Source organism: Dermacentor albipictus, chromosome 7 (assembly GCF_038994185.2).
Source record: "Dermacentor albipictus isolate Rhodes 1998 colony chromosome 7, USDA_Dalb.pri_finalv2, whole genome shotgun sequence".
NCBI classification, from domain to species: domain Eukaryota; kingdom Metazoa; phylum Arthropoda; class Arachnida; order Ixodida; family Ixodidae; genus Dermacentor; species Dermacentor albipictus.
The window spans coordinates 95776660-95792764 of record NC_091827.1 but is presented as its reverse complement, the minus strand read 5'-3'; the positions used below and the strand labels follow the sequence as shown (position 1 = coordinate 95792764).

General features: G+C 45.5%; 1 non-coding gene across 1 annotated transcript; it reads left to right on the top strand.

Moving 5' to 3' along the window:
- The first annotated feature begins 981 nt into the window (after window positions 1-981).
- On the top strand, window positions 982-1054 carry TRNAM-CAU (transfer RNA methionine (anticodon CAU)). Its single transcript has one exon. It is a non-coding gene; the product is annotated as a tRNA-Met (tRNA).
- Window positions 1055-16105: the final 15051 nt, after the last annotated feature.

Below are 16105 nucleotides of genomic sequence, written 5' to 3'. Positions count from 1 at the left end.
TTTAACACGGCGAGCCCGGTACTTCCCAGTCACGTACGGCATGCGCGTTATCATTGTGACGCAGCATTCTCGACAGGAAAGTAGCGAGCGTCGAGTTTTCAAGAAAGGAAACGCAAGCAAGGCAGATGTCATTGTCATTATGGAGTTTTGCGTGCCAAAACCACTTTCTGATTATGAGACACGCCGTAGTGGAGGACTCCGGAAATTTCGACCACCTGGGGTTTTTTAACGTGCACCTAAATCTAAGTCCACGGGTGTTTTCGCATTTCGCCACCATCGAAATGCGGCCGCCGTGGCCGGGATTCGATCCCGCGACCTCGTGCTCAGCAGTCCAACACCATAGCCACTGAGCAACCACGGCGGGTAAGGAAGGCAGATGAGAATTATCGTTGTGGGACAAATATACACCGCAAAGGGTGCAACCGTTTTAAGAGTGAAGAATGCTAATCACATCTTGAAAATAGGCTAGAAAACGTGATAGCCAAGTACAAAAGAAAGCATAGAAATGTAAAAATACAAAAAATGCTACTGAAGATCACATAAATGAAGCAGGTTGGGAACTAAATGCGAGAACAGCGGAGTCCAAATTTCCGGAGTCTCCCACTACGGCGTGTTTCAAAATCAGAAAGTGGTTTTGGGACGTAAAACAGCATACCTTTAAAAATGAAGCAGGAGAAGATATGGATCATGGAGGTTCACAGAGATCAAACCCGCTGATCTGTGAAGTATGGTGCGCGACGGAAAGCGCAACCAAAGAGCGACAGGGTAGAGAAGCAATGAAATTGGCACAATTTACGAAAGCTCGCGATACCGGTGCCCTGGCATCCACCATGCGCGTGCCTATACACCATACTTTGTGCTTCATGACGTTTGCATTACTAGATGTATTTCCGTCAATGGCACAAACAAACAATTATATGCACGTAAATGCGCTTTATTGCATTTGTATAAATAGCCTCAACTATTCCCCGGTCGCCATCCGCCTCGGTAGCGCAGTAGGCAGCGCGTCAGTCTCATAATCTGAAGGTCGTGAGTTCGATCCTCACCCGGGGCAGGCGGAGTATGTTTTTAGTAGTTCTGGTTATATTCTTTTTTTTTTTTCACATGCACGATTTTAGTACCTTACTTCTCACAAGTTGAACCAATCATGAATTCAAATACCTATTTCATTTCTCATAGGTTAGCTGCTAGCTGTTCTGCAAAACCCAGAAATGGACTCGTTAGACAACTTGTGGGTAGGTTAGAATAAAATTTGTTGCATTTGAGGGATATAGTTAAATTCACGCGAATGTAGTACGCACAATACGTATTTAGGACGTTTCATTTTTTTTTATTGCAAATGTTGCGGGAAATAGGTGTTTCAAGAAAAATGAAGCACCATTTTTGCAAATTCGTAACTCCGCGACGACAGCCGATATTGCAGTTGTGGTGTGAACTGCATCTCTAGCGGACAAATTTTATAGTGTGCAAAACCATTACAGTGGCAACCATGGTTTTGCAAAAGTATTGCTCGCGAATTAGAGGATGGCCGGTTTTAATGCCTATTATTAGCAGCAGTTCACATGCATGATTGCGATAACATTATTCATTATTGAGTTATTTGCAGCTCATGTTTGGAAAAAAATTTGCTATAGTAGGATACAATAAAAAAAAAAAGCAGTTGACAACTAATGCACACGGAGCGCGCGGGATTGTTACTCCGCCAGCCAATCACAAAAGCAAACAAGATCATCGTCATGCTACCATTTCAAGATGGCGCCGTACATACCTCCCGAGCGTCTGCTGTCCTTGAAGAGTCTTTTCATCGGCGGGAGCGATAAGGTGTCCAAGAAAAGTGTATGTAGTGTGAGCTTCGCACTCTTCGAAAGTCGGCGGCACATTCATTTCACTGCTGACCCCGTTTAACTCATGATACTTCACTGCCAACAGAAGTGAAACTTGACAATAAATAGTTGCAGCGAAGCTGGTTGAACTGGTGAGGCTTACACATTGCTGAATAAAGGCCATGTCCTCTGCTATAGAGGTCTCCCGGATAAGAAGCAATACAGAGTGGGATTCCTAATCCATAAGGACATAGCGGGCAACATTGACGAATTCTACAGCATTCACGAGAGGGTAGCAGTAGTCGTAATGAAACTTAATAAGAGGCATAGATTAAATGTAGTACAAGCCTACGCTCCTACATCCAGTCACGACGATGAGGAAGTAGATCACTTTTATGAAGATATTGAATTAGCGATGAGGAAAGTGCAAACTCGGTATACAGTAGAAATGGGTGACTTCAATGCAAAAGGGGGGAAAAGCAGATGAATCACATCTGGCTGGTCAAGTAGCGCAGCAAGGCGGACAAGGATGCCCTGTGAAAACGGGTGGACTTCCGAAGTCAAGGGCGGCTGCTGCGCTGTCATTGACCTCGTCCAACAAGACTTCACCGTGAAAGTGCACTGGGTCAACTTTGTTGTCCAAAGTGAGAGCTTTCGGCATGCGTTGAGCAGCTTTGGTTACGTCCTCGATGTGTCGAACGACAACTGGTCTGTCGCCGGTTTTGAACATGCGTCGTCCACTACGAGAGTCGTGCGAATGAGACTTAAGGAAGGTGTTGAGCTTGACGACCTGCCTCATCTTTTCAAGTTAGGAAGTGGCACCGTCCTTGTGGCCCCGGGTCGGTCCCCGCTATGCTTGATGTGCCGCAGGCAAGGACACATTGGACGGGACTTCCAGACGCCACGTTGCGGTGTGTGCGGGGTGTTCGTACTCGAAAACAACGATAGTGCAAGGAGTAGCTGGACTCGGTGCTTCATTCAGTACAGCTTCATTGGTCAATTAGTGCGTTTTACTTAGACCAGCAAATTGAATGCCGCCTCTCAGAATTATTTTGCAAATAAAGCAAGATCTGTATTGTATGCAGATATCATGCCAATATTCTGCCCATTGATAGCATGCTCATTGACCTAAACAAGAACGTCTCTGCATGAAACACGTCATTATTGACAAAACTTTGCCCTGCTGGGTCTCCACCAAATTGAAATAATTTCTAGGAGGGAAACATTTTGTCGGGGATGCTGATGTTCAGGAAAAATTACATGGTTTCAGCTACAAGGGCCACAGTAGCCCGACATCAGTATACGAAACAGAACGCTGTGCTGCAATGAATTGTTAAGAAATAAAGGATAGCACACATCTTGAAAAACACTCTGCGAACCACTCTAACTGGCAGTATGAATATATTTTTTCTGATGTCCATACTTCATTTAAAAGTAAATTGTAACTCACTTTGTAGGCGCCCCTTGTAAGGTAACGCCAGATGCTTGTACAGCATCACACAGAAATAATGGCCAGTTCTTCGATACACCATCCATTAGCAAATGCCTTGCACGTTGCATGTTACTGGAACAGAAAGATAAATCGTACTATGCTGTTATTTTTTCCATACACTGTACAACGAGTTTTTTCATGCATAAAAGATGATTACAAGCGAAAATTCAGCAAGGCATCTATTTCACATCATGTCACATAGTGATGATTTATTACCTAATAAATTAGCAAAGATGCAGAAAGGGTACTTAACAAGAGTAACAAATAGCAGCAAAGTGAGCATGAATAAATCTTAAAGATGATTGCCGCCGCTGCCAGAGGAGGCCAGCCTTCGTAGGAGAGCACTGGCTGCTCACAAAAGCTTGTTGTCACAGGCCACGCGTGAAGGTTCTTGTAAACATAGACAAGCAATACCTGCACAGAAGACGGAAAAAAGGCGAGGGAAGAAATGGGAATGTTGAAATTGGAACTTCGATTAGCAATATGTGCTAAGTAAGAATTTTGCCTCACATCAAAAATAAATTTAAGCACTCCTTTCTCTTAAATTATGGGTATCTTAAGGTATGTATGGGATGATGTTTAAAATGACTAGTATATTTCATGGAATATAGTTATTAAATTGCAGAGCAGAGTCAAAGTCAGCCTTGAAATTAATATGTGGTGTTTTGTGGCTAAAAAACTACTTATCAACTTGTCAAACAAGTCTGAGCAGCTTCCTGCAAAATACAATCAGTTTCAAACAGTAATACACTCTGCAGGTAAATGATGTACTAACTTAATTAAAGAGTTAAATAGAGTTTTATATTGTTGAATTAAAAGCAAGTTTGGCATTTTGCACTGCCTAGCTGCTGCCTTTCTTTCAAACTTAAACATGACACAGTACAGAGTAAGCAGGTAGCAGGCAAAGGAGGACTAGTGATAGTGTTCCAAAGCAACACTCCTAGCTGGATCAATCACTTTTGTTGACATATTTTCATGGGACCCTAATTGGCTTAGGGAAATCCCTCACACAAATGATGCATCATCTTGGATGATGCGTCATACAACATTGAAAGTATCTCATGATGTGATCAAACGATAACATTGCCCACTATCTTGGAAGTGTTAACATGCTTGAAGCGGTATGAGCCTTGGAATAGAAGATGAAGAAGCGCAGGAGTCTGGGTTCAGGAGAAGAGAAGAAGGAAGTGAGAATAAAATGTAGACAAGATGGACGCCAGTTCCACAGCAATGCTTTACGTTTACTGTGTCCTTTAAGTAGGAACGCTACATTATTTTGGCGCAGCCGACAGCGAACTCCAACATGTGGGTGAGATTTTTCCTTGAGGAGACCTCCGCGGACAAGATCATCTTTTCGAGATACCAAGCTGAAGATGAACCAGCGGTGGAACTACCTCGCGAACTCAACTCGGCAGAACTCATGAACCTGGTTTTAGAGAAGGCTTCCATGGACCCTGATGAACTGATGAACGGAAGGGTGCTGTGAACGTGAACTTGCCTCTGGTGATCTTCGACGAATTAGTTCTTCAACCGATGCGTCGGAAGGACTCTGGATCACAGTCGTCGACGGAAGAGGTGAGCCTCGTTTTGAAAGAACTTCGGCTACAACAAGAACAGATTTCGCAACAAAACCAGCTGGTGACATCGCTTATAAGCTCTTTAAACGCTGAGAAGCCAGTGACTAAATTTGTAGAACCTGATGCATTCGACGGCATGTCATCAAGTCCAGAAGGTTGGCTTGAATTCTATGAATATGCCGCTGGAAAGAACAACTGGCACTCTAATGAGGACAAGATTACTAACATGCGTAGTTACTTAAGCGGTGTTGCACGGAAGTGGTATGATTTGCACATTATTGAAGAGGCTGGCAACTCTTGGAATCAGTGGAAAGAAAAATTCTTGACGACATTCCGAAGCAACCCAGTGCAAAGGTGGGACGCCGCGCTTAATTTCAAATTCAAGCAAGGCTCCCTCGTAGAGTATTTCTTTGACAAATGCCGCCTTTTAAAGCTGGCCGAGCCTATGCTTCCTCCGTCTGCCGTAGTAGCACTAATAATGCACGGACTGCACGCGCAAGTCCTGAAGCAAGTGCAACTACGGTCACCTAAAACTATGGACGGGCTCCTGGAGTGCCTTCACGACATATCATTTACTTCAGAAGAAAATATAAACGCTAGCTCAAGCGGTCACTTCACACGGTCCGGCACGGATTGGTCAAGCCGTAATCAGCGAGAACCGCGCCGCCTTGCAGGCGGCACAGAGAGCTTGGGTTGGCGCGCTCCCAGAGGTCGGGTGCATAACATCGACAGCGACCCTGTTCCCCTACTTTCGGACGCTGAAGAGGCTCCGACGACAAAAAAACTGATAAACAAGGGTGATCAGTCCGACCCGATGACCACAACTGAGACTGTTTATTCAACTTGCTCTAGCCTACTTCACATCCCTGTGAAAGTGGGAAACAGACACATGATGGCTTTGGTTGACAGCGGTGCTTCTGTGTCTATAATAAATGCCAAGCTGGTAGATGCAAGTCACCTGCATAGTGGAAGAGTACTACGGGTGCAAGGCTACGATGGAAAAGTGACAATGCATAATCAGTGGGCCTCAGTAAACATAGAGTTCCAAGGTCATGAAATAGCGAGTGAAGTACTGGTGATTGAGGGGGTGACGTATGACTTTCTGCTATCCAGACCAGATATAAAGAAACTAAAAATCAACGTATACTGGGACGATGCGGTTTTAGTGGAAGGACTATCAAGGCAAGAGACATGCCACATTTGTCAAATCAACAAAGTGAAATATAAGCAGCCTACGGACGCCATGATAATACCTTGCCACTCAAACGTGCCTTTTGAAGTTATACACCTGGATTTCGCCGAGCTAAATAAGAAACGAGAAGGAGTCCGAAAAACGCAAGCTTTTCTTCTGGCCATAGATGAATGCACCAGGATGGTCGCGGCACGGGCAGGAAAAGAAGATGCGAATAGTGTCATCGCCCTTCTCGAACGGGATATGTTTAGGACAACCAAGACAATTGTATGTGACAACGGTCCAGCGTTCAAGAGCGAAAAGCTAGCAAGATGGGCTCGAGACCATAATATATCAATCCAGTTCTGTGCGCCATACCATCCCGCAGCGAATGGGCTTGCAGAGCGTGCTATACGAGATGTTAAACAATACATCAGGATGTACGATAGTTTCCCTGGTGGTTGGAAATGCTCTTTAGAAGCAGCTGTAAGACATCACAATAGCTCCTACACCAGCGGCTTGGGATGCAGCCCGCAATTCGCTTCTTCAGGAGAAACCCCTATTATTCAGGCGGACCGTGAACTTGGGCTGTTAGAAAATCTCCAGATCGTCGAGGAAAGGAAACAGAAATCGCAGGAGGAGAGGTACCGTAAACGAAAGAAAAAAAAATTTTGACAAGAGACATTGCTCAGATATTCCAGACATTCAAGTCACCGACCTCATTCTAGTTAGGAAAGGAGTAAGAGAATCCAATGCCAAATTTTATGGTCCTTACTCTGTGACAAAGACGGCCACTCAGAAAGGAATATTGAAGACTGTGTGGTACATTGGCGAACGTGGCTCAGTTGAATGTGCTTCGATTGGAAACGTTTTCAAGTATTACCCCAGGAGGGGTTAGCAAAAGAAACCTGGAAGGGTGAAGCGGTATGAGCCTTGGAATAGAAGATGAAGAAGCGCAGGAGTCTGGGTTCAGGAGAAGAGAAGAAGGAAGTGAGAATAAAATGTAGACAAGATGGACGCCAGTTCCACAGCAATGCTTTACGTTTACTGTGTCCTTTAAGTAGGAACGCTACAATGCTGTTTGCTCGAGAAAGTGCAAAGTGATTCGTATAGGTAGCCAATTCATTAGTGCATCTATAGCCTCAGGTAATTCTGAGCATCTACGTTGACCCACAATTGAGAAGCCACTGCACACAAAAAGGTGTGTTCAAGTAATGGTCCATGCTGAATAATTGCCCACCTAGTGAAAAGTCAAGTATGTCAGGCTAAAGGGCCAGGGCAAATAAATTGCTAAATTCTGAAAACACCTCCAATGATATTATTGAAATAGATGACAAAAAACAGCACAGGTAAAATTATAGTTATGACCAAATTTTAAAAGCACCTTTTTAAACTGCTGGAACCCTCAGCATCATGCCTGTTCTACGCGCATTTAGACTGCTTGCTGATGCTGTCTGATGCTGTACAGTAAATTTCTGTAAAGAAACTAAATCACACAGAAAACATTTAGAATATAGAACTGATTACATACTGGCTTGAATAAATTTGTGCATTAGGAAAGCAAGGTGTAATGTACACTGTTGTAGCAAATTTTTACTCATGTATGGAATACTCATATGACACAACAGAGTTAATCTGTGAGTTCCTAATTAGCAGCGGCTACCTACAGGTAAATTTTGAAAGGCTTAGGGAAACTAATTATTAGTAGAATTGTGTATGTACACTGGCACTGAGAAATTGGTTATAATAGTGGCAGCCTATAAGGGACCAGTGCAAAAGAATGCCCGTTTGTGAGACACCAACTAGCTATTTTACCACGAAGCGCTCCCTAGCCTTAACCCATATACAAAGCACTGGCAGGACCAGAGAATGTACAGTTTATTGGCTTACCCTGATCATGATGAGGTCCCGTCATCCAGCTAGCGCCAAGGTACAAGAAGGATGTCCAGCCATCTATGGAGTGAAAGGAACAAAATAAGAGAGCGTCAAGTTAGTTGAAAGATACATTTGCAATTACAAATGAGGTGACCCAGTCACAGTCATTCATTAATGTATGCCAAGCGGTCGTGATTGCACTCCCAGAAGAAGCACCTACTAGGCTAAAAGTTTTGCTGCTCATTTACAACGAAACACAAGTGAAAATTGTACATAAGCAGACGATTGCATTTGGAATTGTATAGATAAAGTAAACATTGCACTTAAATTTTTGTTTTGCTATAAAGTGAGAACGCTACAAGCTGCATAGTCACTGACACATGCGCGCACGCAACGCTGTAATCCATGCAAGAACAAAAAGACACAAAATAGGGCGAGTTCAGTCTGGTTCAGCATTACAGCCAGCGCGTCGTCTTCGAAAGCACTCCCTTCGGTTGGTTCGTGCTACGTTAACCCCAGACTAACAAGCAGGGAAAAGTTCTGACTGGTGTTGCGGAAGTCGTGGAGCGCGGTAGTGCTGAACTGCTGAACACAAGCAGAACCCTCCTATAAAAGTAAAGATGACGAAAACCCGCAGGGCAGAAGAACCCATCCATCAAGAATTGTCGCGGGTAACACCTAAAAAATATTCACATTGTTGACGAAAAACGAAGTGCAATGTATTTCACTTACCGGAAAAAGTGTTATCCGAACGTGCGACGTACAAAGACGCACCGAGACGAAGGCGGCGAACGCAGATCCCGCCATTGTGGTAGTAAGCCGTCGGCGAAAACACGCAGTACAGCCGATGTCACGAAGCACTGATGCAAAACTCACGGCAAACAGCATCAGCACATCTAAATGACTCCAGTTAATATCCAGTATAAATGTACAGAACGGCTTAGAATGATGCACAACTGGCATAACGAACCCACGACCGAGACATTGCGGGCGGCTGTGACAGTTTTTTCAAACTTCCTACCTCCCAGTGTCTCCAGCAATGAATGAGATGTCGGACAAATTTGGAGCTTGCCTCTTGACTGCCGCCGAAGTGTTCGCAGCGCAGCGGCTGTGACACCGCTGTGGTCACTGCAACACCGGCGTTTCGCTCCAGCTGCTGTCAATACTTGCTGCGCAAGCATAGAACGGTTTCCAGGCGTCGTGCGCGTGGCCCGTATGGAAAACAATAACGCGCCCTTGATTATTTAAGTTCTGGTGCGAAATTATTTAACATTAAAGCCAACTTATTATGTTGCTACCAACGAGTTTATTTATTTATTTTGGATACTTTCCTGGCCCGAAGGCATTGCAGAAAGGAGTGGTAAGAGAAAAAAAACAGTACATAATTATAGAATAATAGGTATTACAAAACGGCATAAAATACAGCAGTCTTGAAATTGCCAACGTCAGAAATGGCAGTGATGGAAGGAGGAAGGTCGTTCCAGTCGGTGCTGGTCTTAGGAATAAAAGAACCATGACACATTTTTGTTCTAAAATATGGAACACCAACTTTAAACATGTGATCGAAACGGGATGAAATGTATGAAGGGGGAGTAATAAGATGATTCTTTAATAGTGGGTTGTGGTGATACAGCCTGTGGAAAAGACAGTCTAAAACATTTACGGCGCAATGAAATATCGAATTCGATTTGTCTGTGGCGTCTTTTATTCGCTAACGCCGATGGCTCAAGGTATCCGCACTTTTAACACGTTGTTTGGCATTTCATGCACTTTTAGACAAAAGGATCTAAAAAAGTTCTTGAGTTAGACGTTCTGAATGTGTTTACCAAAATAGACTCTAGTGACACCAGTAGTGGGTTTTGCCGCAGATAGAATATATAGTAGCATATTCCAAGTGCTTAGGTTATGTTTAGAAAAATTATATATTCAGTCTTATCATAGACCAAGACGTCTGTAGCCGTTTGTAGCCGTTTCAAGAAGTTTTTAAGAGGTTTTGCGTTTCGTGGGTATGGTGATGCATGTTTATGTTATGAATTAATGCACTGGATTACGAAAAAAGAAGCAAAGGAAAATCGCACGCTGAGAAGACCGATAAGCATACAGTGCGACGCACCTTCAGAAATAATATTGAAATATCGAAGAATTTAGACGAAAAAAAAAGATTGAATCGTCGCGACGGCACATCACAGTCGCCGTAGGGATTTGTATTGTAAAACTTTATTTGTCCAACAGATGTAGGGAAGGCTTTAAGCCTTCCCACCTAGACGACGGCCCGGAGTCCTTGGACCCTAGCAGTGGTTTCGGCCAGTCGGACGGTCTTCAGTTGAATCTCCGGATCGGAGCTGAGTAATAAGGTCTCCCATTGTTCTAAAGACTTTATTCTTCCCTCAGAGGGAGCCTGTGGGCATTCCCACAGAATGTGATTGAGATTAGCCCTGGCTTTACATAGCTTACACTGGCTGGAGTACTGACCCGGGTAGTAGAGGCTGCACAACACCGGGCTTGGAAACGAGTTGGTTTGCAGGCGACGCCAAGTGGAGGCCTGGCTCTTGTTTAAGGATATATCAGCCGGAGGATATTTAACCCGCCCTAGTCTGTAGTGTTGTGTGATCTCTCTGTAACACACTAAGCGGTCCCGCCCTGTGAAGCCTTCGGCTAGCCCACCAGCTCGGAATGTAAGTCCTAGAGCTAATTCGTGAGCCGCCTCGTTCCCAGCGAGGGAGGCGTGCGCAGGCGCCCAGATTATTTCAATTTTCCTGCTATCTCTGCAGGTCTGCAGGATTCTGTTCGCCTCGGGAGAAATTCTGCCTCAGGCAAAGTTCATCACCGCAACCTTAGAGTCGCTGACTGTAATTTTGGCTGAAGTACTTGCAATTGCAAGTGCTATGGCAGATTCTTCTCCAATCTGAAAGCAATCCGTTGGAACTGTGCCACTGTCTATCAATCTAGTTTCAGCGCTCGCTACAGCTAGGGCCATGCAGCCGTTGCCATAGTCTGCAGCATCAACGTAGAGCACGTCCTTCGAGTTTTTGAAACGCTTCTCAAGAGCCTCGGCCCGTTTCTCTCTGCATTCCTTGCGATGGATTGGGTGCATGTTTTGAGGTAGTGGTGGGATTATTAGTCGGTTCCGCACGCTTCGCGGCAGGTCGACTTTGATGCCTTCCTGCCCCTCATAATTTATGCCTAGCCTAGCTAGGATTTTCCTGCCCGTAGGGCTTCCCGCAAGTCTCTCATACTGCGAAATCCTTACAGCTTCAATAATCTCCTCAAGGGTGTTGTGGAGCCCTAGAGCTAAAAGCTTTTCATTTGCAGTGCGGATGGGAAGCCCCAGCGCCTGTTTTATACTTTTACGTATGATGCCCTCAATCTTCTTCTTCTCGAATGGCCTAAAACTGAGGAAGGGAGCAACATAAGCTATTCTACCTATAACAAAGGCCTGCACTAGCCTAACTAGATTCGCTTCTCTCATCCCGGACCGCCTGTTGGCAATCCTGCGGATCAGCGTCATGGTCTGCAGTGCGCAGCCGTCTAGTTTCCTTATTGTGTCGCCATTAAAGCTGTTGGCCTGAATCGAAAGTCCCAGAACTCTGATTTTGTCGACTTTTGGAATGGGGATTCCCCAGCTGTGAGGGAGATTTGCGGTTCCTCCTTACTGGCCCTGCCTTTCGGCTGGTATAGAAGCAGTTCCGATTTTTGCGGTGAACATTTAAGTCCCCTAGGTCCGACGTAACCTTCAACTGCCTGGATAGCCCTCTGGAGGGTTTCTTCTATTTGGGCATCGCCGTAGGGGTCGAACTTTCTACAACGACATTATTTTTGGACAGTTCTGATAGCGCCCACGCAACAATGGTTGCTAATGCACTGTCAAATGCTGCGGCCTAAAGCTCACGGCACGGTGCGAAAACGCGCTCACAGCGATAGCAAAACATTGTGCCTGCACATGCATGCAGACGCGCAGTCGGTCGCTGCGAACCCGTGCGATCGCTGCATTGAAGCTTCATTCTGTTATGCTCCATTTGGTTATACAGACAGCCCACTATAACAACATATTTCGCATAGCTTATTCTCAGCGTTTGCCTACCTTTCACGTAAGAAGCCGGTTCGGGAGACTCCATCGCGGCGACCGCGCTTAGTAGCGTTCACTGTACGTATTCGGTAAAGAGATACAGTCTGTAAGCAATTCTGTGATTTCAGTTTGCCCGACATTATTATATCGACAGTCAAAAACTTCCCTCGTTTTGAGAGTACTTACATAAATGTCCAGGAGGGCTGCCGCGTGGTGTTATTATTGAGCGCCGCAAGCGAAACCTATGAGGAGCGCGCCGCGTGATGCCTCAAGGGAGGCGCTCCCGACAGATTACGACTCTGTAAGTCCTCGACCCCAATAGGATGCTAGAATAGCAGCTTGGGCTTGTTGGTTTTCCATCCTGCTGTTAACAGCGCAAAATGCAGACAAGAGACGAGACAAGAAGACACCACAAGCGCTGACTTTCAAAAACGTTTATTTTGAAAGAAACACGGCTTCTTATAACCATTGCCAACACGTGTCGCAGTCACGTGATCGCACATCATGTGAAACACGCACTTTTTCTTTTTTGCACTCATAGTAGTTGAACATGCAAAAGCTCAAGTTCTTTTTTTTTTTGTCAGTAACAAGGACGGCGTGCAAACGCATTGGTCACGAAGTCTGGTAATATCGGCTGCCTCAATTATCTCCCGGACCAGCGCTGTGAAGTGCTTCTTCAGCACTTCACAGCGTCTGAATTCTGCGGCGCAACCTTTTGAGGGGCAATCCCTGACATGGATGCCTACATTCCTGTTAGCCTGCTCGACGCTAAGTTTGTGTTCCTTTAGTATTTCATTTGTGCGTCTCGAAGTTTGCCGTATATACCTTTTTCCACATTTCAAAGGTATTGAATACACCACGGCTTCTGTGCACTCCACAAAACGATTCTGGTGATTTATCGTGCACCCTTGCTTGTTTATCGGTTCTTCAGCATTGACGCATCGGCAGAGGCTTTTTAGTTTTTTCGGTGCTGTAAGCGCTACATTGACTCCAACTTTGCGCCCAATCTTTTTCAAGCGGTGAGATAAGTAGTGCACGTATGGCAGGGCCAACCACTATCTTGAGTGCAAAAAAGAAAAAAAGTGCGTGTTTCACATGATGTGCGATCACGTGACTGCGACACGTGTGGGCAATGGTTATAAGAAGCCGTGTTTCTTTCAAAATAAACGTTGTTGAAAGTCAGCGCTTTTGGTGTCTTCTTGTCTCGGCTCTTGTCTGCATTTTGCGCTGTTAACAGCAGAATAGGATGCCGTTGCCGCATAGTCGGCGCCTGAACAGATGTTGACGCCTGCCGGCGCTGTCTTGTGGGCCTGGAGCCGGGAGGGGGGGGGGGGACGGAGCGAAAATCTGGGAGCGAAATAGAGAATGTCGTCTCAACCGTCTTTGGCATTCGGGTGAGGCAGCATTCAAGTGGAAGGAACCGGCAAGAGGCGGGCGCGTAGGCGGTGATTGTTTGGGTTAGCTTTTGGCGACAAGAAGCGTTCAGTGGCTGCTTGATCGGCGCATATTTACACGGTTTCTATGGCGCTGCGCTTTTTGTTCGCGTGAAATGGACATTTCCAGCCTGCGGATTTTCACCTCCTATGTCAGTCTACATTTACAAATATGTCGCAGGTATTATTTACGCTAAGGAGAGCGCGTAAGGCCGTGTTTCTTTGTTTCTAGAGGTCGTCTGCGCTTTTCGACGTGTTGAAATGGACATGTTAATAGCACGGCCTAAATTCGATGCAGTGTGGTCTTTGTAGCTGCACTTAATGTGCAAGTGTTCGCATGTCAAACCTTGTCGTGCAAACGAATTAAGTGACTGTGGCTGCATTGCGACACGCATGGAGCCCCGATATGTGCATGCAGTGGCTGTAGCGTATTGTATATGCCATGCGCAGCGATGTAAGCACGTTGCTGTCGTGGTGACCCGCGTAAGATAATTTGAAGAAAGGCAAATTTTGCCCCGCTGGCGTAAGATTTTTGCGATGCTTATTTTGAGGCTAAATAAAGTGAGACTGCGTTCGCTTGTGCGATGCGTACTTAGTGTTTGTCATGAAAAGCCATGGATTTGTCAGAACCTGTTCATAAGTACAACGCTTAAGGGTTATCGAGGGGCCACAAAGCGTCTCGTCCAATATTCAGCACCCAAACCACAGTTATACATGTCCAGGCACGTACGCAGGATTTTTTTGGGAGGTACGTTTAGTAGTACAAATATGGATAATGCCCACCATTTGCCATAAAGACGTGTAAACTCGCAAAAGAGAATAGAAATAACGTGTATCTCACAGGTACACCTGTGAGATAACCTCTGCTTTACTTGGCAAAGAAAGAAGCCCATCGAATGGACTCGCTTATGAAAGATGTGCAGGAAGAACCTTGCCAAGAACAAGTTAACAAGTGAAAGTGCAAAATAAAGATTTCTAGCAACGTTTTAAAGCGGAAGCTTTACTGGCCGCGAACCTGCGATTTCAGCGTGGCGGTGGTCCGAGGAGGCACATGACGTCACAACGCGCGCCTAGCCATAGATATTTCTCTCTCTCCCGCTCCCTAGTCACTACTGCGCATGTGCCACTAGTAGCACCGAGCCACAGATGTTCCGCCGCTGCGCAGCGCCGCGCCTTTCTGCCGCCGCCGTTTGTTATGACGTCACACCGCATTCCTCGTCGTTGCGCTCACATCCGCTCGCTTCGCCAGCTGCGTCGTATGCCTGATAACATGTCGGAGGATTGAAAAGGCGAGCTCGCGTGCGCCGCAACCACAGTTGAGTCGGCAGTATGGACGTCGAGAACTGATAAGCAGTAGGCCTGGAATCGACATCGGATCGAGATGAAGAGGAAACGACTCGTCCAGGAAACAGACGAACAGCGCGCCGAATGACTGGCGAAACGCCGCCGCAACACAGCTAAACAACCAGATTAACCTGGACTTGCAATCAAGATTAACCAAGGCTACCCATGCTATGCCTTAGCTTTCGCTACGTATATCCTGGCATAGCCGAGCTAAGCCACGCCCAATTTTTATGAATTAGCTCTGGAAGAATTATAAAGAAATATCTATTTGCGGAACAATCACAGTTCTTTTGGCTCCCTTGTTTACTGCTCTACCAAGTGCCAAAACCAACTCGTGTTGTTATTTGGGAAGTTGCATAACGATGCGTGGTCACTAGTCCCGTACAACCACGTATAGAGCGCAGGACGCTGCGGTTCTAGAGGTACTGCGCCCACCGCGGAAGGTTAGAAAAGCACCCGCGCATTAGCACAGCAGAGAAGTGGCCACGTCAGGCGGCTGGATTGATGACTGCAGAAGCGTCAATCAAAACACACAGAATTATTCTCCACTTCCGGCGGCATTTGCTCTACTTCCTTCTTAAATAAAAATATGTTGATCCATAAATATATTCACAAACAATTTTCGCTTTTCTTACCTGTTTGGCTGTTGCCTTTGATCTCTCCCTTAGTAGATCGCTTAATTTCTCAACTCCTTCCGACTCTTGTTTCCAGTTGGCAATTTTGCTCGAAAAGTGCTTTACAATTAGGGAAAAGCCAGACGACGTAACGGGTGACAGGTATATTGCTTACGGGTTTAACGGTTGTTGGAGGGTATGATGATGGACGCGGCTTCGCATGATTTTATTTTCCACATTATCTAACCCATATTGCAGGTATATGCTTCCGAGGATCTGCAAGTGTCACGGCGAACTGTCAGTCCAGGAAATAATGAAGCAAAAAGGAAAGTTAGACGCAACTGGCGCTTTCTTCGGCCACAACTCGTTCCTCGAGCATACCGACCAGCTGACTGAACCGAATCCCTTTCTTGGCCCATGGACAAGTATAAACAAAGAAGGTTGAACTAACGAAGCAACAGCGATGCGCGTGAATAGATGGTGACATATAAAATGCCAGTTTCTAGATATAATTTCCCGAACTTTGCGGAGAAATGCATTGGCGTTCCAGTCACTTGTGTGCTTCAGTGCATGAACCGATGTTTTGCTAACAAATTAACTGGAACGCCAATGCATTTTCCCGCAAAGTTCAGGAATTTATAGCACGAAACTGGTGTCATCTTAAAAATTCGTTCCAAGTGGATCCACCTTGCGAACTCCACGGCTAGAAT